A 23,756-nucleotide genomic window follows, 5' to 3' on the forward strand; every position below is an offset into this window, starting at 1 on the left:
TGATTGCAAATTAGGAGCTGTCATTGAATCCTGTACTGACACAAATGTTCTCCAGGAGGGGCTGATACAGACAAATAGCTGGTGTCAGAACCATGGACTAAAAAATGCCAAGAAATGCATAATAGTATCCTTTGGGAAGTCATCTATCCTTGGTAACTATCATATTGACAACACACCCCCTTAGCGTTATCCAGTTGTCAGGGACTTAGGGACACACATAGATAGTAATCTAGCCTTGGATCATCATGTGTCTACAGTGGTGAGGAAATCATTCATTGTTGCACAACTTAAAAACAAAGGTATGGCATCTAAGTCCAAGGAAGTCATTGTACCACTGTATTCAGCATTCATCAGATCTATCACTGAGTACAATGCCCCCTTTGGTATGTACCTAACCTGGCATATCCAACAACTGGAACATCCACAGAGATTCCTCATTAAAAGAATGCAGGGTGTAAGTAATAGGTTCATAGGTTCATAGGTAGGTACTAGGCTATAGGCCCAAGGGCCTACATAAGCCTAGCCAACAAGGTTCCATGGCTTAAACCACCCAAGAAAGTTATTTTCCTGTGCCACTGTCGAGCAGAGACACAGAAGTGATCCCCGGGGTGTATTTCCTATTTCCCATCCACTCATCAAGATTTTTCTTGAAGAGTGCTAATGAAGAACTTTGCTTGACATAGATGGGTAGCTTGTTCCAGAGTATAGGAAGTCTCTGGAACAGGAATCTATCTCTCCAGCATGTCCTGTTTATTGTGGTGACAAGGTTTAGATCTCTAGAGCATGTAGCTCGGAGGGATTGGGATTTCTTTAGGTTAGGTATAGCATGTCCAACAGCTGTGGGTTTGACATAGCTTTATATGTTAGGCAGAGATCACCGCGGAGTAGGCAATATGCTACAGAGTAAAGCTGGAGTTTTTTGAGGCGGTCAGTGTAGGGCATTTGTTTGAGGCCATTAATCCTCTTTGTGAGGTACTTCTGTGGCCTTTCCAGCTGCTGCAGATGTCTTGTGAGGTACATTCCAAAAGGGGCATTGTACTCTCTAATGGGTCTAATGAGTGTCAAGTAGAGGGGAACAATGACCTCTTTTTTCCTGGATGAGAACCCTTTTATGATGAGGTGTGCCACGTAGGACTTCCTGACTACTGTGGTGATGTGACTATCAAAGGAGAGACTACTGTCCACCTGGGTCCCAAGGTCTCTTAACACACATTCAGTGTTAAGTAGATTGCTGCCTATGTAGTAGTTCATGGGTACAGAGTTTTTACCAAAGGGGATGACACTGCACTTTTTGCCATTGAGCTTGAGGCCATGGCTTTGACACCAGGCATCTATCTCAACAAGGCCCTTCTGTAGGATGTCCACATCATTTGGGGACTTGACTATGGCTCCTAGTTTGCAGTCATCTGCAAACTTCATTAGCCAGAGGCCTTCTGTGTTAGCCTGTTCTTCAGAGAAGTAGATACCAAACAGGAGAGGTCCCAGGACGGAACCCTGTGGTACACCATTTGTCACTGCTTTGAGGTCAGATTTGGAGTCTGCAACTTTTACAGTGTGGGTTTTGTCAGTGAGCCAGTTGGCAACCCATCTTGTGATGTAGGGATTTATACCTAATTTAGTGAGTTTGGCTATAATTCCAGAATGGGGGATGGTGTTGAAAGCCTTGGCAAGGTCAAGATAGGCTGTGTGAACCACCTTACCCTCATCCTCAGCTTTGTTGACTGCCTCAAAGAAGTCGATCAGGTTCAGGAAGCATGATCTGCCTTTCACAAACCCAAACCTGGTGGGATTTGCTGACCGCCTCAAGGTGCTATCCCTGCATTCTGTCTCCTACAGGCTTTTGAGGAGAGATCTAAGCCTGGCACTCTGATGGACCTCCTCCATATCCACAAAACAAACAGTACCAGAATTACCAATTTTAAAGACTTAAACCTTACCTGTGATATAAATAGGACCTGCTGGTGAGATAGGTATGTATCACAGCTACTTTGGAGCTAATAAATTTTGAGGATTGCCTTAGCCTTTTCTGTTCTTCGCTTTCGTTTCGTTTAGTGGAGTTTGGTGGGAGTTACATCGCTTTTTCTTGGTTTTATGTATCACAGAGACTACCCCATCTATGGAACAGGCTCCCCATCCATGTGAAGCAGAGTTTCTCCCTAACCCAAGTCAAGTGCAACTCAGACACTTGGATGGGAAACCAGAAATCCATCCCTGGTTTGGCACCTATGTCTCTAATGCAAACAGGTAACCTGTAAATGGTTCATCTCTCAGGCCTATGCTTACACTTATCAAGATTATCAGAACTTCTTAGAGATTTGCGATGCATGGCTAGGCTTGAAAAGGCCCTTGTGGTTGTTAGCCTAGTAAACACCTATGAACCTATAAACACAGAAAAGAAATTAATACCTACAGTACTTTAGTCCAATATATGCAAACAAACTGACAGTGGTGCCACTATTACAGGAAGTACAGCAATGCACGTAACAGTCCTGACACCCACATCACACATATGGATAAAATAAATAATTCTTTGAATTGATCATTAATGCCAACATAAACATGTTTGGCTTACTGTGTACAGATGATTCTAGGGTCCCTATGGAGGATGGTCCTTGAAGACGTTAAGCAAAAGGTAAGAGCACCATCATTACAATTAAAGGTAACACAGGGGATTAAACGTTTTGCCCTTTATGTCTCCATTAACAATACTTTTAACAAAAACTTGGATGACAAGTCCACCCCAAGTCCATGTATAATCAACCAGGATGTGTTGTTAACTGTATCAATCTACAACTATCCCCCTAAAAAAATCTATGTTAAACAGAACTTAAACATTGCTGTCAATATTTTACTATACAAGAAATATTTAACAATTGTGATAGGTAAGCCTACCTGGAAGCTCCTCCTGGGACATACTTATCCTCCCAGAAACAGCAACACCAACATCAATCACATGTTGTCGTGCACTTTTCACTGAGCTCTCTGGTCCCTGATAGTAGATTGGAGCTCTTCATTTGGTGTCAGTGATGGCTCTGTAGGAGCCCCCCCCCCCCCAAGTAGCCATGCATTCATCGGCCACTGCAGCTGCTCTCCTCCAGGTTGATGAAATCATGTCAGTGGCACTATGACACACCTGATCATATGTCCTGCTCTAGCCACTTATTGCATTTATATCAGCCACTATCTGCTGCCAAATTTGCATTCTGCCAGACATATTCCCCATGTCCCCTCTCAAGCAGAAAGGCACCATATTGCCTAAATGCTTTCACAATCACTTAATTCTCAGGGTCACTGAAGGGGGATTTGAGGGGATTTGGACACCTGGGTCCATGGTCTTAGGTGACATGAAACACAAAAAAGGATAATACATATAAGTATTGCATAAATAAAAATCCTGCTTACACATAATACAAAAGGTATTTTTTCAATATTACCCACTGGAGAAACAAAAAACAGTCATATTCAAATATAAAAAAAATAATTTATATGGTTGCAACATATGGTAATCACACACAAAGCAAGGTTGGATCCAAAACAACGAGAGTGACAATAGCAAAGCAAACCTCTGTGCAAACAATTTTATTTGTGACAACACAGAAATGGAACTCAGCTGCCCCACCCCCAAAGCAAAAGGAAAATGACATATTTTGCTAACAAACCATCAGTGAACTGCTAAAAGTGCAGTCAAATAAGCTCTCCTAAAACATGTGTACACATTTACCACAGAACATTCAATTTTATGCAACTGACAGTCATGTTTAACTGTGACCAGTACTCATCTAGAGGTGTCTGTGTGCCATCCTAGAAGGCTAACAAACCTGTGTCATTGACAATATAAGACATTTACATTTCATTGAAATAACAGTAGAATAGTTTAAAGAAAAAAACAGTTGTAACATTAACACTTGTGATGACAGTTAATAAGACTGTGCATCTGAGAAATTAAAATGCCCTGACAAACATGCCTATGCCATCAGTAAACGTCTAAGAAGTGCATACAGATATGTCACATTTGATAATATATATATCTATCTATCTATATATATATATATATATATATATATATATATATATACATATATATTTTTTTTCTTAGTGACATAAGCATGTCCAGTATACAACTGAAAAATGAAATCATACCTTACCAAGATTAGTAGTCTGTGCAGACAAATCTCAAAGTAAGAGCTTTTTTGTATTATCCACATAAGCAGGTCTCCTCACCATCATGTTCCCTAGCTACATTGTTTGCTTTTTATAGTGTAGGTTCAGGGAGTTTGAGCACAGTGAAAATACAAATGAGGTGTGAACTCATTTGAACTGCTGAATCTCAAATACCTGGCCACATGTTTCAGATGTAAACATAGTGCAGGGATTCCCTCAGTGTTTTTGCTAATGGATTGCAACTGTGAATAATTAATAGTAGGGAGAAGGAAAATATAACAGCAATTCAGCCTCTGTTATCTCTGTTGGGTGTGTCAACCAGGTTACACTTATAAAGTGTAGACGTAATTGTATCAAAAACTTTAAATGTATGTAAGCAGCACACATTTCACAGTTTCTGTCCAGTTACATCCAAAATCCCTTTCATTTCTTGAGAACTGTATATTATTGCCATTTAATATCCTCAAACATTTTAAGAACAATGACACATAATGCCTTACAGACTGCATGTCTCAGATTACTGGTCAGATAAGAGAAGAATGAGTAACAAACACAGAGAGATAAATCAGGACTGCATTTCTGCAAGTAGTAGTCATAAATGGTTGTGTGATCACTCAATGCACTACATCTGAAATTAATAAACATACCAACAACTCAATAGTGTACAACTGTCATATGTTTTGTTAATACTGTGGATGATGTTGCAGTTGCTTGTATGCACAATGATTTTTATTCTCTGCTGCAAAGTGCTTTTTAGTGGAAAAAAGGGTAAGACACCCTGAAGTCTCACTCCAATGAACCTTCATAACACAGTAAGGGTATATGGATCTATATTATATGAACAAATTTTCATAATATCAAACGCTCTAAAGAGAGAAAATGCCTGACCTCGAAGTGCTTCTTGTCAGATCACAGTACAGTGAAGGTCAGAATATTTGCCCTTTTTTCACTGTAGTGCAATCTCGGAGTTGGTATATATATTTAGTGGGGGGGGGGTACAGCCCCCCACAATAGCAAGTCTGTCATTTTCCCTCTTTATGAACATTTATTCATATAATATAGACCCAGACACCCTTACTGTGTTTTGAAGGTTCATTGGAGTGAGAGTTCAAATCCAGACCTGTGTAAAAATATTTCATGTGTACCAACATGCATTTTTGTAGTGTTTTTATTTAATAGATTTCTTGTCTTCCTTTCTCCTAATTTTCCTACTTTTTATTTTTTTTAATGCCAGTACTTTCATGGTGCATGGCTTAGTGCAAACAGGAAATGCAGAACCACATTAAAAGTCATGTTTAGCATTACTTATCTCGTTTGTGTGATGCTTAGCAGTGACAAGCCTGGACCAGTGGCTCACACAAAAAGCAGATAGAACACCTGCAGACAGGGTGTAGACATTCTAAATGTCAAAAAGGATACTTTGTTGTTTAGTTTGTTTTTCTTTTCCACTGTGCAACTCAGCTAAGTGGTATTTAGTGGCAGTTAACACACCAAAGTTAATAATGATTATGGAATTAACTAAAGATATGCCTCTGGAGCATTTCTCCCCGGGCCTCCACTGAAAACAGGATCTGTGGATCCTAGTCGGACTTTCCCGGTCAACAAATGTTAAATAAATAAATAAATAAATAAATAAATAAATAACTGTTATTTAACTATTCCTGTGGCAGCAGGTCTAAGTGTATGGCTGTAATACAGATGGCCCTGGGTTTTAATATAGAAAGTGAAACATATTTTTACTGTTGTGACAGTTCAGTTTATAATACTGAACAGGAAAATATCCATGTGTTATTTCAATATTCCTGGGGCAAAAGGCATAAGTGTAGGGCTGCCATACACATGATCCTGGGTTCTAATTCAGGAAATTCCAGACATTTTATTGTTGTTCCATTCATTTCACATTATATTAAATATCACTTATAACAATTTATACATTATTATAAATAATGGAGCTGATATAAATTATATGTGTGAGGGATACGACACCCTTACTATGTTTTGAAGGTGCAGATGTGTGAATGAGGGTATACTGCCTACTACTTTCCTGTAAGTATAATTCTGATATCTGGACTTGGATGGCCTACATACTTAATAAGTCACATACACAAATGAATGTGTACACAAAGACCTTGTCAAGTCACAAGCATAAATGGTTAACACATCAGTCTGTCACCTGTATTTACAAATAATTCATGACTATGCCTGAGAAGCACTTCTCCTGTGGCAAAGATGGAAAATCACTGCTGTGGAAGAAAATTGTTTGTCACTTATGCATAGGTTTGAATCCCATACTGTAAAAATAAATTTTAACATTGTATAAAGCCAAACAAACACTTGTCAGGTAATAAAATTTATACCCCCAGTGCATGTCTGCATAGTTAAATCACTTAGTTACAGCAGCAGATGTCCCTCAAACTAATGTCAAGTGTCAAATTAGCCTTCCAGTTTCCAAAACTGCTTTCGTCTCTCTTTGACACTGTTGCTCTCCACTTAACATTGTACAAGCACAGTAGGCATCATTGCTCAGGTTTGTGCTCTACCAGTAAACACAATAACAGGAATTGGCAGGAAATCATTATTTGCTATTGCAGTGCTTTGGGATTAGACATGTCTGGTGTTAGAGGTAAAGGTGTCCAATTTAGGATGCAGAGGTGGGGGTGTTTAGAGGTCCAGAATATTTATTCAACTCCTGGTAAAGAGTCACAGCCAAAGGCTTTTACAGGGGGACTATTCTGGGCCCTAGTACAAGTCTAAGGCCTGAAGTAGACTGGCCAATACCCTACCCAACTTATCTAACCCTGAAATACCAAATGCCCCTTACTCAGCATCCCTCTCTTACTGAACTAAAAAAAAATAATATTGGCACCTGTCCCTCCAATAAAATATTTTCCCATACATAACTCTCCATTTCACACACATGACTTCTTGACACACTTGATTTGGTCCAGTTGGCAATACAACTTGATTGTGTTGTTGTGACTCCTCTTTGGGAGGTGATGGCCCAAATTCAGCTACTATTCTGAACGTATTTTCATTTTATACTGTTGAAGAAATGGATGGCTATCATTGTTTCCTACCTCCCTCTTGCACATTCCTTTATGGCTTTCCCTTTGTTCTTCTCCCTGCTTGCCCCCCATTTTACCACTTTCTTATATATCCCATTTTAACACCTATAATCTGGTCAAAAATAGAATCACACACAACACATAAGTAAAAAAAAAAATAGAATCACACACAACACATAAGTAAAAAAAAAAATAGAATCACACACAACACATAAGTAAAAAAAAAATGGAGCCCTTCATTTCTGACCACTATGTTTGAGCAGAGTTTTATATCATGCACCAATGCCAAATGATGATGAATGGCTTTTCTTTGGTGCGGTTACCTCCATACAATGTCACTTAAACATGCTGTGCTATGTCAACAACAGTAATACATGGCGACTTACATAAAATTAGACCTGTTATTAACAGCCTGCATTTAATTGCTGGAACCTGTGTTCTGAGAGACTGCTTTCCAATCTATCTGCAAATACACAGAGCTGAGTATATTTTGTTTTGGTTTTAGAGTTTGTTAATTGTTGCTTAGATCTCTGTTAAAACTGATGTCTCCCTGTTCTGAGAGACTGTGTTCCAATCTATCTGCAAATATACAGAGCTGAGTATTTTTTTTGGTTTTAGAGTTTGTACTGTTAGTTGTTACTTAGATCTCTGTTGAAACTGTTTTGTCCCACCCACCCTCCCTATTTTTGGCTTGTAGTTTAAATTTGGTGGCTTTTGCAGTTTCCTGCCCCACTGTAGATTTGATCTGGGACACTCCCCCAGTCCCATCTCTTTACCACATTCTACATAATAAATTCTTTCTGCACTTGCTTTTAGTCCTTTTTAACTTAATTGCATTTTTTAAACTGTGTTTGGTTTAATATTGCTACATACTCAAGTGTACAAGCTTGCACTGCATGTGAATTGTTTTTACTACTGTTTTTGCTACTTTTCTGTAAAAAAAAAAAAAAAAAAAACTGTAAGCCTGTTTCCTACCTTTCCTGTAACTAGTGTTCCAGATACGGATTTTGTTGTATCCAGGACTGTATGTAAGCATCTAAGCCCCCCCAAGCCTTTCTGTGTTGGAGGGAAGCCTTCTAGCTTATCAGTGGGAGTGGTAAGCACTAGGTAACCTGTCTTCCACATGAGGAGTGGTTCTGGCCCAGAAATTGTAGTTATTGGCCGCTTGGGCAATCTCTTCCATCTCTCTCAACTTTCTGATTTGAAAACCTGCATTTGCACTTGTTTCTGTCCTGTAACCCATCTAGTGCAGATACGTCTTAGTTTTAGCACTTAAATTTGCTTATTCATGCTCAGCACTTGTTCAGAACTTGTAAGCACTAAATAAGCTACTAATTACCATAGCACTCAATCTTCCTCATTACCTAGAGGAAAACAGTTTTGGTACTTACTTTTCTCACTTGCTTAGAGAGAAACAGCTCTTGTACTCACTTTCCTTGCTTATCTAGAGAAAAATAGTTTTTTATTCAGGCATGTCCAAGAGTCAGCTCCCGGTGTTCTCTAGTGTCGATCTGATGAATCTGGGCATCTTGAGGCAATGTAGAAATTGCCTCATGCACACAGACAACCCTCTTTTCCTACCACCCAACACTACAACCTGTGTGAGATGCAATTATCTAGCCAAACTGGAGGGAAAGCTCTCTCCAACCAAGACTGAACTTGACAGCCATGAGGAGAAGGTAAGCATTTGCACCACACCACACTCATCACACAGTCTCACTAAATCTAGACCACCAAAATTCACACATAGTAACACAAAAACATTCACGGAGGCTCTCAATAATGATCTGTCTAAGCAACAGAGACCTCCAAAGCAGAAACGTAAGCAACCTCCATCCCCCAACACAACCCAAATGGCACATAACCCACAGACTCAGTGTGCCACTCAACCACAACCAATAAGGCAAAACAACGTACCCAACACACTAGTCATAGGTGACTCTGTAGTCAGGCAAACTGATGTCCCACTCACCAGGCTAAACAAGGAGAAGGTTACTGTCAGCAGCCTGTTGGATGCCAGGATCCACCACATAACCCATGCACACAGGTCACTCCACAAGTACAAATATGACTCTGTCATTGGCCATGTTGGTTTGAATGACCTGAGATGTACCTCCCTGGACTACATGAAAAGAGACATGGAAGAGCTCTCTGATCTTGTAGCCCAGGTAGGTATGACCCTAGCCCTGAGTAGCATTCTGCCATTGCCCAGAATGATACCGCAGTACAGGGACAAAATGATTGACTTCAACAATTGGCTAAGCTTCTGGTGTCATTCTAAGGGGATCCAGTATCTTTCTGCTTGGGATGACATGGTCGACAGACCATGATGCTTTGCCACAGATGGTCTGCACCTGTCTCCCCTGGGATTCTGGATACTGGCTAAGGCTCATGCTGCCCCTATAGTGCCTTTTTTAGGCAAGGTTCAAATAACAAATTCACTATCATAACAGGAATAGGCAAGAAAAAACTGAGGGTAATGCTACTCAATGCTAGAAGTCTAAATCTCAAAATGCACTCACTCGAGGCACTCCTTAAAATGGAGAACATTAATATCTGTGCAGTGACTGAGACCTGGTTCGAGGCTCCAAAGAGCACCCCTGCACTAACAGGCTATAACTCATACCACACTTTTCTGCCATGTAACTTGGACCGAAACACCAAAGGCGGAGGTGTGTCCATATTCATTAAGGATATCCACACCTCCAGGCTAGTTGCTGAGCATAATGCATCTGAGGTTATCCAAGTGCAACTACCTCTGAGAAAAACTGCAATCCAAATTGTAGCTTGCTATAGATTCCCCACCATGCCCCAGGATCCCCACTCCTCTTTTCTTGATGTACTGGAAAATATTAGGGTTCAACCAAACACCCTAATAATGGGCGACTTCAACTACCCCACCATTAACTGGGAAAACTACTCATGTACCAATTCCTTAGCTCAACGCTTTCTGGAATTCATAAACTCCAATGCCCTGGATCAACTTATCCACACCCCCACAAGGGGCAACAATATCCTAGACCTAGTACATGAGTGACCGGTGTTCCACACCTGAAGTCAACTCCTCGTTGATCTGATCCGACCATAAGCTAATCACCCTTGATATCCACATCCCGCCCCTACCCCCCATTAAGGAAACCACAGTAAAAAAATTCTCCAAAGCCAACTTCATGCTTCTTAAGACAAAAGTGGTAAACTTCATGACACCTGTGTAGATGGACAATACAGTTACAACTGCTGAATCCTACAAGAATGCACTCTATAAGCACTTACACAAGTGCATGAATCGTGCTATCCCAAACAGAACCAAGATGCTATACTCTAAAAAAAGAAGCCAATCTGTCCAGTTAACTGACAACCAAAATAAATTGCTTAATAAAGGTCTCAATTATGTTCCTGGTTTTGTCATTGATGAGAATATAATAGTGAATGATGCTCTCCTTCTCCCACAAAACACAAATACATGCGAGAGATGCAACTATATAGCCAAACTGGAGGCTGAGCTCTCTCAACATAGGACTGGTAAGACCAGACAGGAGGAGAAGGTAACCACACACACCACAAACCCAGTCTCACATAGTACTATCACAACTTCAAATCATACACATAAATACACAAAGACATATTCGGAGGCTCTGATCAAAAATCTACCAAAACAGCAGAGGCCACCAAAGCAGACACCCAAACAACTGCCACCTCAGGACACAACATATGCAACATATAGACCACATAGTCAGTGTGCCAAACAATCACAGCCCTTAAGGCCAAACACAATGCCAGACACACTCGTCATTGGTGACTCCATAGTCAGACACACTGACGTCCCGCTCACCAGATTGAACAAGGAAAAGGTCACAGTAAGCTGCCTGTCGGGCGCCAGAATCCACCACATAACGCAAGCACTCAGGTCTCTCAACAGCAGGTACAAGTACAACTCTGTCATTGTCCACGCTGGTGTGAACGACCTGAGACATACCTCCTTGGACTACATGAAAAGAGACATAGAGGAGCTCTCTGATTATGTAGCCCAGGCAGGTATGACCCTGACCTTGAGCAGTATCCTACCTTCACCAAGAATGATGCCACAATACAGAGACAAGATGATCAGCTTTAATAATTGGCTTAAACTCTGGTGTCATTCAAAGGGGATCCAATATCTGTCTGCCTGGGATAACATGCTGGACAAGCCACGCTGCTTCACAAGGGATGGCTTGCACCTGTCACCCCTGGGCTTCCGGATATAGGCAAAGGCTCTTGCCACCCCCATAGTGCCTTTTTTAGGCAAGGCTCAAATTCTAAACCTACCACCCTAGAACACAAAAAAGGAAAAAAAACTAAGGGTAATGCTGCTCAATGCCAGAAGTCTCAACCTCAAGATGCAAGCACTCGAGGCCCTTCTCAGTATGGAGAACATCGATGTCTGTGCTGTGACTGAAACCTGGTTCAAGGCTCCCGAGAGCACCCCGGCACTATCAGGCTTAACCTCTTATCATGCGTTCCGGCCCCAAAATCCGGACAACACCAAGAAAGGAGGGGGGGTGTCTATATTCATCAAGAACACCCACACATCAAGGTTGGTGGCAACGCACGATGCATCGGAGACCATCCATGTGCAACTAACCATAGGCAAGACTGCTCTGCAATTTGTAGCATGTTACAGGCCACCCTCTCAATCTCAGGGACCTCACATAGCTTTCCTGAAAACACTGGAGGGGATAAATGTATCTCCAAACACCATCATACTAGGTGATTTCAACTACCCGAATATAGACTGGGATCACTACTCTAGCCCCAACAATCTAGCCCAAAGGTTCCTAGAGTTCATAAACTCAAATGCCATGGAACAACTAGTCACTATTCCCACAAGAGGAGATAACATACTAGATCTCATCAGCACGAACATGGGGTCACAATGTTCAACACCGGAAGTATACCCTTCACTGGTGAGATCAGACCATAAACTAATCTCACTGGAAGTCCACATCCCGCCCCCACCTGAGATAAAAAAGGCCACAGTGAAGAACTTCTCAGAAGCCGACTTCACACTTCTAAAGGCTAGTGTGGTCTCTTTTATGGCCCCCGAGACTGCGGAAACCATTACTCAAGCCGCTGAATCACTTACAAATGCCTTCTACCAGCACCTACAGGACTGCATGGATCAGGCAATCCCAAACAAAACAAAGACCCTTTGTACCAAAGGCAAGCGTCCAGTTTGGTGGACCCCAGCCATAAACAAGCTCTACAACAAAAGGAGGAAGCTACTACAAGATAGAGAAAAATCCTTAAAAGGGAAAACACCCTTGATCATTATAAGTAAAAAATTAAGATCTCTCATAAAATCATCCAAGGCAAATTTTGAGAGAAAAGTCACCGAGGACTCAAAGGACAATCATAAGGCCTTCTTTAGCTATGTTAGAAACCTGGGAGGAAACTCCCAGATATGCTCAGAATTAGTTCAAAATGATGTAAAAATTACTGAACCTACAGACATTGCCAACATACTGGCTGACAGGTTCAGTGCAAACTTCTCCCCCCTCCCCCCCAAAAGGTGAGATATCTATACCAGAGAATTATAGCCCCCCAAACATCTCAAACGCTCAGGTGAGAACTGCTCTCTCCAAGGCAAAAAACACAGCATCCATGGGACCAGATGGTGTTCCCAGATGTGTGCTCCATGAACTCAATGAGGAATTAAACCCACAGTTAGGGCAGCTGTTTAATCTTAGCCTCACCTCAGGATACGTGCCTAAGGAGTGGCGTACGGCAACTGTGGTCCCACTTCACAAAGGAGGTGCCTCTACCGACCCGGGAAATTACCATCCCATCAGCTTGACAAGCTTGATCTGCAAAGCTATGGAGAGGATCATAATGGAACTCATAAATAAAGACATAGGAGACTTGCAGACTTTGGATCCAACCCAGTTTGGCTTTGTCAAGGGCAGATCATGCCTTCTAAACCTGGTGGACTTTTTCGAAACAGTCACCAAGGCCATTGATGAGGGAAAGGCAGTCCACTCAGCCTACCTCGACCTGGCAAAGACTTTCAACACAATACCCCACTCAGGTATCATTGAAAAACTCATCAGCTTAAATGTAAACCCATACGTCACAAGATGGGTTGCAAATTGGCTAAGTGACAGAACCCACAGGGTCAGAGTTGCTGGCGCCATGTCAGACTCAAAGCCTGTCACAAGTGGTGTCCCACAGGGCTCAGTCCTGGGCCCTCTCCTGTTCGGCATCTACTTTTCAGAAGTACAAGCAAACACAGGAGGATTATGGCTGACAAAATTTGCAGATGACTGCAAACTGGGCGCCATAGTTGAGAACACATCTGACACAGATATCCTTCAAAAGGGTCTTATAGAAATGGAAAACTGGTGCCATAACCATGTCCTAAAGTTAAACGCCAAAAAATGCACAGTCATACCCTTCGGGAAAAACAAGGTTACCCCTAGCTACCATATAGGCGGCAACCCACTAAGCACAGAAGAGGTTATCAGGGATCTGGCTACCCAGGTTGACAGTAACCTTTCATTTGATACTCACGTTGCCAAAGTAGTTAGGAAGACCTTCTACATTGCCCACCTGATCATGAAGGGATTCGCATCTAGATCAAGGGAAGTCATCGTCCCCCTGTACTCATCACTCATCAGGCCAATGATTGAGTACAATGCCCCATTCGGAATGTATCTGACACAACACCTGCAGCAACTGGAAAGGCCCCAAAAGTTCCTCACCAAAAGGATAAAGGGTCTCAAAAATATGTCCTATGCTGCCCGATTGAAGGAACTTCAGCTCTACTCAGTCGCTTACCGTCTGCTCAGAGGTGACCTGTGCCTGACATATAAGGCCATGTCCAACCCAGAATTGATGAACATGCTTCACCTCAAAAAATCTAGATCCCTCAGAACTACAAGGGCAGGAGACTTAAACCTTGACATGGTTATTAATAGGACGTGCTGGAGGGACAGATTCATCACCCAGAGCCTCCCTATGCTGTGGAACAAAATCCCAGTACATGTGAGGCAGAGCACCTCACTGGCTTTGTTCAAGAGAAATCTTGACCAATGGATGGGAGATCGCAAATATACCCCAGGGATTATCTCAGTGTCACTGCTTGACAGAGGCACAGCAAAATAATGGGCATAGTATCCTCCAAATTAAAGGGGTGGCGAAAGCCACAAAACTCTGGCTAGGCTTATAAATGCCCTTGGGCAGATAGCCTAGTATGAACCTATGAACCTATGAACCTATGGATTTTTGCCATAGATTAAATATAAAGATGTTTTTTGGTTCTAGTGAATCCTCTCAAAGATCTACAAAATTCAGGTTTGGCAAATTTGGCTTTATGCCTCCTATGAACAAATATGTTGGTGTCTTCCAGCAGGCCGTTCTCAAAGATCTGCATTTTAGGTTGTGTGATTCCACTTTGTTGCACCATAATCTTACGGTTGAGGAACAACAGGCTCTTATTGAATTGAAAAATAATACCAATATAGTAGTTACTACTGTGGATAAGAGTGGGCCGGTGGTTATATTGGACACCGATTATTATTTGGCAGAGGGAAATGGCCAATTGTCCAACCCTCAGCACTATATGCACATGTCCTTAGACCCTACACCCAACTTTAAGAAAGAGATATTTTCATTTCTTAACTTAGCAGTAAAGGAAGATATCATACAGGAGACTATGTTGAGCCAACTGATGGTACAGGATCCACAAAAACAAATCTTATATCTTTTACTGAAGATAAATATGAGTCTGGATAAACCCCCGGGAAGACCAATTGTATCTGGCATCGGATCCTTGATGGAACCGCTTTCGGATTTTCTAATATATCATCTTAAACCATTACTTAAACATGTACGAGCATGCATCCAAGATACCACTGAGTTTCTCAGGATTATATCAGAAACACAATTAGAACCAACATGGCTATTGTGTACACTGGATGTCAAAACGCTCTATACTAACATTCCCCATTGGGCAGAACTAGCAGTGCTCCAGCATTGGTTGGAAAAGGCTGATCTTTACTCAGCTGGATTTAACACTTTATTAGTTTGCATGGCTGAACATGTATTGACAAAGAATGTTTTTATTTCAATGGGGAATGTTATTGGCAAATCAGAGGTACTGCAATGGGGGATTAATTTGTGCCTATTTATGCTAATATATTCATGGGGTATCTTGAGGAACACCTGACATATGACACTTCTCATAATTTATACATCAATAAGATGGACATCTGAAGAAGGTACCTGGAGGATTGTTGGATGGTGTGGCTTTTTTATATTGGACAAACATCACATCCCCTACGGATTCGGATGTCGGAACAATACAGTGACATTCACAACAAATGGTTGACTAATGCCTTTTACAAACACAAAATTACCCATCCCACTGCCCACTTTTCCTTTACAGTGATTGATAGGATACAGGGAGATCTGTCTAATAAATTAGGCTGGCACTCTATCTTGAATAATAAGGAGAAAAACTGGATTGTGAGATTAGGTGGCCTGTTTTCACCAGTCTTAAATGATCACTTCTAATTTAGGTTCATTTTATATTGTTTTATATGTTAATTAATTTATTAATTGAATTTCAGGAAATGACATAACAGGAAGTATGGATGTACTAATATATAAACATATGGTTTTATTAGCATTGTTATTCACTGAGAAAGGCTAGTGTGCTGAAACCGGTATGATGCTACTTTCAAAATAAACAGTTTCTGCAACAACACTTGGTGCTGGCTTTGTTGTTTTGATTCTGTTTTCACATGCCCAATCATATAATTGTATTTGCTTTCCTTTTCCTGTCTCCTCAGTCTTCTGACTTCTTTATATAATGTATTTTCTTGAGTTCTCCATTGTACCGGCTGTCTGTTTTCTGATTGGTTTTCTGACAGTCTTGTCAATCCCTCTCACTGCTATTGGTAGCTGTTACTGTCTTCTTATACATGATAGTGTTGCTCCTCCCTTTTTGTCTGCCTCTTTTCCTTGCCATTAACTTTCACCATTCATGCACAGTTTACCGCCTTCTTGTCAGTATACTGGATGAATTGAAACTAGGGTGACTGTCTTTTATATCCTAAACCTGTTGTTTCTTTTCCATCCCTTGCCTTTTGATGTTCTATTCAATATTTATCTTGCTGTTTCATCCCTGTGATTTGCAACTGTTCTTCTCTTTTTGCACTGCCCCTTTAAGCACTAGCCTGCCCCAGCCTTGAAATCCTGGCATTTTTCATGCCAATTTGTGGGCCTTCCTCCCTTAGTCAGGACATGTAAAATGGCCTTGTGATCTCTCAGGACCAACCATGCCTTATTTAACTTTCTTATCCCTAGCGTCTGTATTATCTTCTTTATATGTCATCTGCTATCAGTTTTGAGTATATCATTTGGACATTTATTAATAACAGTTTCAGCATTTACAGATTACTTATAACATGTTTTCTACAGACCTTCTACATCCCTTGGTGAACTCATAGCTTCAGATTGCCCCCACTATGCATCTGGAAATTTTTTAAACTACAGGGTCTTCCATATTTCAGATATACTACCTTAACGGCCTGTGTCTGTGGCACAGCTGTTTACCTGTTTTACATTTATGCACTCCTGTTTACTATATATCCAAATTGTAATCTCAGTGTTTATCTCCTTCTCCATTCTGTTGTACGTTGCCTCTTACATGCCAGTCAGATTAACACATATAGTAATATAACCTTCTTAGTAACTGCAGTGATGGTGCTGCGGTAGCGTTGTCACGTCACAGTAAGACGTTGTCCTGTTTGATTCTCAGCTAGAGCGTCTTCTGTGTGGAGACATCCGTGAATGGGTGTACCTTTGTTGAAGGTTGTGTGTCAGGGCTGGCAACTCGGCACGTAAAAATCTACTGCCAATCATTAGTGGTCCACAGTTCCACTGTGGTGGCCCCTAACCGGGAAAAGCCAAAAGACCCAACAAGTAATATAACCTTCTTAGGTTTGGAGTAAACAAAAAGAGAAAAAAAGGCATTCAAAATGCCTAAACAGATTTACAACTAGTATTTTTGTTCATAGCCTCTTTTGGCTATTTGTGTTTAATCAACACAGTTTAGTGTTCAAACAAATGCATTATTTACAATTGTCTTTGTGCTGGCAATATATTCACATGAGAATATTCTCTTCTGGGGGCCTACATGTCATCAAGAGGTAGAGTGTAACCATCTTGTCTGCTTTCTTTTTTAACCCCCTTAATCACATTTCTCTGTTTTAGCATCCCCAAGGGGCTTTCCAAGGTGACTCACTTAATTTGGGTTCAGTTATATTTCAGTCCATTGTCATGTCCCTTCCATTCCTCTTCACGCTGCATTGCTCCCCTTTATTCACCACCTTGTTTACTTCTCAGGATCCCTCTGTCCCATTCTGTTCCATCTTCCAGCAGCTGCACCTTCTCTTTTAACGTTTACTGCTTCTTAAATAACGTGAAGGACCCGTATTCTGTCCAAGCTTCTTTCCCTTTCTTGCTCACTCACCCTTTCTAACTTGTTCTATTTTCTTTCTGCTTGTTTTCTGGTTAACTGGTTTCCCAATGTATTGCAGGGTTTCCTTAGGGTTAGTGAATGGCTGGATTGACCTTGTGTTAATACCCTCATTGTGGCAGGATAAAACTTCCTTCATCTGAGGCCTTTTTGCTTTGCTGCTTTAATAGCTAGGATAAATGCATTTCTTTTCATTCTGGTCTCAAAGGCAAAAGTCCTAATCCATAACAATTTGTGTTTCCTCAATCTTAAATCTCTTCTTGGGCATCTACACCTCTCTCTACACCTTCAACTTAAATGTTTGGAATTGGATTATAATTGGTATTCCACTTGTGCATTCCATGCTTAATCATCATGTAGTTTTATGAGCTCTTTCAATTACAGTCGCAGTTGTCTGGATGCCGATTCAATTTCCCCAAGATTTCTTTGCCTTGCTCTGTCATTATGATGCACTGCTTTTGCCTCCAGGTTTTCCAGATGTGCTTCTGTCACATCTGTTCTCACTTTAAGCATCTCATTTTCTTCAAAAAGGTCCTGCAGCATCATGGAATTCTCATTTAACCCCTCTACCACGTCATCTACTCTCTTTTCTTATATTAATACATTGCCCATCATTTCTTTTTACAACCTTTTTTCCTGGCATATTGCTTCTAGTGTGACATTGCTCTCAATGGATTATTCCACCTGGTTTTGACTTTTAAACTCATTTCTCTCCCATCTCCCTATCTGTTTCATCACAGCCTTTTGATATACATGCAGTTATTTTTTTTCAGATCTCAAAATCGGTATTTTTTCAGGCACTTTTTCTTTTTTCCCTAATTTACTACTGACATTTAACCAATTTCATCTGCCATACCAGACATCAGGAAGTTCCTCCACTTTAGTGTTTCATTAAAATAATTATTTTTATCCCATACTTCTGCTGCAAACCAATCTTCTTATAGAAATCATTTGGAAATCCATCTGGATGGATTTCTTTTCAGATATTTGATAATTGCCACCACTTCCCCACCCCTATGCCTTTGTTTGGTTCTAACCTTGGCATCTTTCTCAACACTGTCCTATCCTGCTTACTAAATCCACTTCTACTATGTTGCTGCTTCTGATAAGACATTTCAGAGCAAGACCATCAAGGAGTTCAGACATCACCCAGTACTGTTCTCTGCATATCCTTAGTGAAAATTTACAATCACCCACCCAGTCAGCCAGACTGATTTTAAAGGAAAACAAGCAAGAATGTAACAATCATAATTATATATACAACTTTCTAATTTATTTTCACTTTTGAACCTCCTCCCACTTTTCAATATTTTGTTGTAGCCATTGTCCTTCATATGACAGATGCCTTACCGCCATTTATAGGATTCCTTTAAGTCTTCATTATATGCTTTCACTTTTTATTCATTTCACACCATTTCCTCTTTGACACTGTCTTAAGAAACCTTAACAATTTATATTCCCCTCTACATACATCAAACATTATTCCCACACAAACATTCAAATATGACATCTTACATTTTACATATTCAGTACTTCTCCACTTCTAACATATTATGTCACTCAAATTCTTTACACTGTTTCATTTATTTTATTTTACTATTCACCCTCTCCCTATTGCCTGTACATCATTTTTTGTTGAATATTCAAAACCTGAATTTGTTAATTTTGTCCATAGCTTAAATATACCCTTCCCTCATCAATGTCTAATAATTCAATTTCCCCTTCATACTTTTTTCTAGGCTGTGGTTAAAATGTGTCAACATTTGACTTTTTAGAAAAGCGCATAGTTCATAACATAAATATATTTTCTCGCAGGTGTGTTTCCTTCTTTCCCACTGCCCAAATAACAGTCTTTATAAGATTAAAATGATAAAACACATTTTGTTCACATTTTATTTCCCAAATTTTTTTTGCTTTTTGGTTGCGAGAAAAAACCTCAGACAGTACCTGTTTTCTCCATGTTGCACCCTCCATTTCTCATTCTGCAGTGTCAGTGTTCCTTTATTCTTCACAGTACACCTCTCCTTTGTCTCTCTGTTTTCATTGTCCTTTCTTCTTCTTCAACACCAGCACTACACATTGGACATCATCACAGAAACTTGTAATTAAAAGAGTAAGAATTTTATTTGCAAAAATGCTTTTCATATACTGTTCATTTGGCAATCCAAATATGGCACTAATGTCATTGACTAATTTACCCAGCTCTCTGCAAAGCTGTGGGATACTGTCCCTCCACACTTTCATCATCATCAACCCCCTTTTTCCCATGTTACTAGATGGGGATCAGGGTGTTGTATCAGCTGCTGCCATCTCTCTTGATTCAGCATCTGTCCCCTACCTTCTCCAACAGTCACGCCTGAACATCACAGATCTTTTCTCACATAATCCATTCCCCTCTTTGCTGGATGCCCTCATTTCCTCTTGCCTTCTTCTGGTCTGTCCCAAATCTTCTTCACCAGATTGTCTTCTGTTTCCATGCACAGGTAGCCAAACTACTGCAATCTGTTTTTTTTTTTTTTTTGCTTTGAAACTGCAGCTACTTTGGCTTCTGTTCTGATGCCCTTATTTCTTTGTTTGTGCCACAGTGTGCATCCTGCCACCCATCACAGGCACTTTATCTCCACCAACTCTAGCTTCCTCATCTATTATGCCTTCACTGTCCAGGTTTCTATACCATACAGAAGTATAGGTCGCGTCAGTGTTTTCCACAGTCTTTTGAGACACACACACACACACACACACACACACACACACACACACACACACACACACACACACACACACACATGCACACACGCACACATGCACACACGCACACACACACACACACACACACACACACACACACACACACACACACACACACACACACACACACACACACACACACACACACACACACACACACACACACACACACACTTCCTTGCCCTCTATGACATTTGGCTTGCAGCCTCTCTGAATCCCGCTTTGACATCCACATTTAGACATCCATTTTCCTCAGCGAACCCCCCAGGATACACAAGCTGTTAACTTGTTGCACTATTTTCCATTCCATCTAAAGTTCCTGTTTTGATTTTGCACATCTGTTGTCATCATAGCAGTCTGATCTGTACTCATTTTCCTTCCATGTGCCTTCAGGTTTGCATTCCATTCCCCATTATTTACAGTAGTTCTTATTCAAACTCTGCTTTTAATACCACCCCATCTGCATACAGCAGCTCTTTTTATCTCTGACGTGTTTGCTAATGTTGTCTATCACCAGTATAAACAGCTCTGGGCTCAGAGCTGAGCCCTGATGTATACTCACTCCCACTCGGAATACCTCTGTAAGTTCAAACACTGTTTGTACTTGTGTCATTAAGTCCTAGTACAGAGGTAGCACTAATTCTACCAGTGTTTCACGGAGTTTGAACCACTGTAGGACAGCCCAAATCATCTTTCTTGGGAATTATCATATGCTTTTTCCAAGTCTAACAATACTCAGTCGAACTCTTTCCTTATCTCACGTCTTCTCAGCTATCGGTCTCACTGCAAACATCAGTTCAGTTGTGCTGCATCCTAATCTGAGTCTGAGCTGTTCATATCCCATCTTACTTTTTACTATTCTGTGTATTTATCAGTCAACATCTCCAGAACTTTCCTCAGAAGAAAGAATACATACATTTTCTCACTGGCTCTGGCTTTCTAAGAGCTCAAACATTGCCACAAGGACGTCAATAATATATTTTAGCTCCTTTACTGCCCCGTCCATTTGATGTGCATGTTGCTCCAGCTCTTCCATTCACCCTCTTACCACTACTAGTACATCTTGTGAGAAATACACCTCTCTTCTGCCTTCTCTATCTCCATCCTTAGGGATCCTATGTCTAATCACACGTTGTGAAGTTGTTTTAGTATATCATCAATTTTTCACCCCAGAACTCTTCATTACCTTTACAGATAATTAAATTGCCAAAGCCTATGACCACTTGCACACTCACTGACATGCTTTTTACCTCTTGCTCCCTCCATGCCAACACTCAGGCCATTTCTTTCCTTACCCATCAACAGAGTTTCACATCTAGGCTGCCCACTTTTCTTTCAGGCCATTTTTACTTTTCAAATAGCAGGGATTTTTTACAGCATTTAACAATTTCTCTTAAGGACAAGTTACAGCAATACTGAACTATATAGGTGTCTTTGTTTTTCTTAAAATGGAATATTCTGATATATTTTCAGAATTTGAAACCTTTTTATATAAATTCTTTTGTACAATTTCTTGAAAACATTAATCTTAGGATCTATTTAAGAAGAGAATATACTCATTTCCATGTTTTAACTTACTCCACTTCATACTGAAAGTCCAAACTAACCATCTGATTTTCTATTCTGTTTTGTTTTATTATTGACTATAAATTGACTTACTTATTCAGTTTTCTTCTTCAGTTTGTACAGAACAGTAATAAACAGTAAAACTGCTATCAGTGACATTATTGTGGCTGTGTTTGGTAATCTTAACATTCATTCATTTGTTTTTGATCTGAAGATATTAGTTTACATTTTTACTTTTAGAAAGTCTGTTTCACAAAAATATTTCTTTTTTAAATGCTTTTGGTTCTGTTTTGGTAGTAGTTACAGCTGGTTGAAGCATTGGTTTATGAGTGGCTTTAGGGGTTCATGTTACATTATCGAAAGATAACGTAACTGAATGTTTGAAACATCTAAATGGCCGCATTTCTAAACTGTTATTGTGGGGGCTGCGCCCCCCACACCCCCACTAAATATATATTCCAACTCCGAGATTGCACTACAGTGAGGAAAGGGCAAATATCCCAATCTTCACTGTACTGCGATCCCACAATGTGAACTTTGAAATGCGGCCGTTTCGATGTTTTGGCCGTTCGATTACGTTATCTTTTGATAACATAATAGGAACCCTGGCTTTAGTTCATTAATTTAGCACCACAGTTAGTTTAATCACAATGTGTTGTATTGTGCAGCTCACAACTTTTTAAGTTGTTTCAAGCAGCTGAGGTCATTTAAGTATTTACATTCTTTTCCTGTGTACTTTATGAACAAAGTCAAGTAGTGATAGTGCTCTCTCCATTTGTTGTTTCAATAAGTACTTGCACTTTCTAATTACCATCCTCTGACATCTGTTTCAGAGTTTCTCTGTTGACATATTACATTTTGTTAATGCTCAGGCATTCTAACAGCTATTCAATAAAAGATTTAAGTTTATAGCACTCAACTTTCCCCTCTCCAAAATGTGTAATAAATGAACAAAAATGAGGAACACTTAACAAAAAGCACTTCAAGTGGAAAGCTCACAATTCAGTTATTAAGTTTTTTTTCCTATTTAAAATTAGCTATTTTTAAGAATTAACATGATTTAGTATTATTCAGTAATATCTGTCACTTATATTTATTAAAAATCTTCAGCAATGCATGTGTGTCCAAACCTTTTCAGTGTAGAAGATCACATAACTTGGAATTTTTAAGGCTTCAAATGAGGAATGTATTTTACAACAAAGTACAACTGAAATTTATGTTTAATTGTTGTAAACCTGGGTCCCCCTTTATAACGTATTCTCCACAGCAGAGATGTCATAAAGCTTAAGTTATATCCTTGAAAGATGAATGCAAAGTAACAAGGGCATTGTTTTGTAGGGAAGTGTTTTCTTTCAGTGCTCAGTAAATACTTGCATTTTATATTTGCTGTCTCCAACAGCACATTTCGAGATTTGTAATGCACGTGTCCATCACTGTTGATGACTTACAAGGTAGCACAGTCATATTTTATGTCTGGAATATCAGGAGGCTGAAGATTCTTTAACCACACCAGTAGTGTGGACTCATATTCTAGTAGTGGCAGTAAAATTACAACATGGAGCTGTACTCTTGATGTTGTGTTCTTTGGATGAGACTTTAAACTGAGGCCACTACTTCCAGGGTTGGTGATAATGCATCTCATGTTAAAGAGTTAATGATTCCACAGTACATGTGGGAAAAAATACAAGAGGTATATT

This window comes from Protopterus annectens, chromosome 6.part0 (genome assembly GCF_019279795.1).
Source record: "Protopterus annectens isolate FY-2018-M chromosome 6.part0, PAN1.0, whole genome shotgun sequence".
NCBI lineage: Eukaryota > Metazoa > Chordata > Ceratodontiformes > Protopteridae > Protopterus > Protopterus annectens.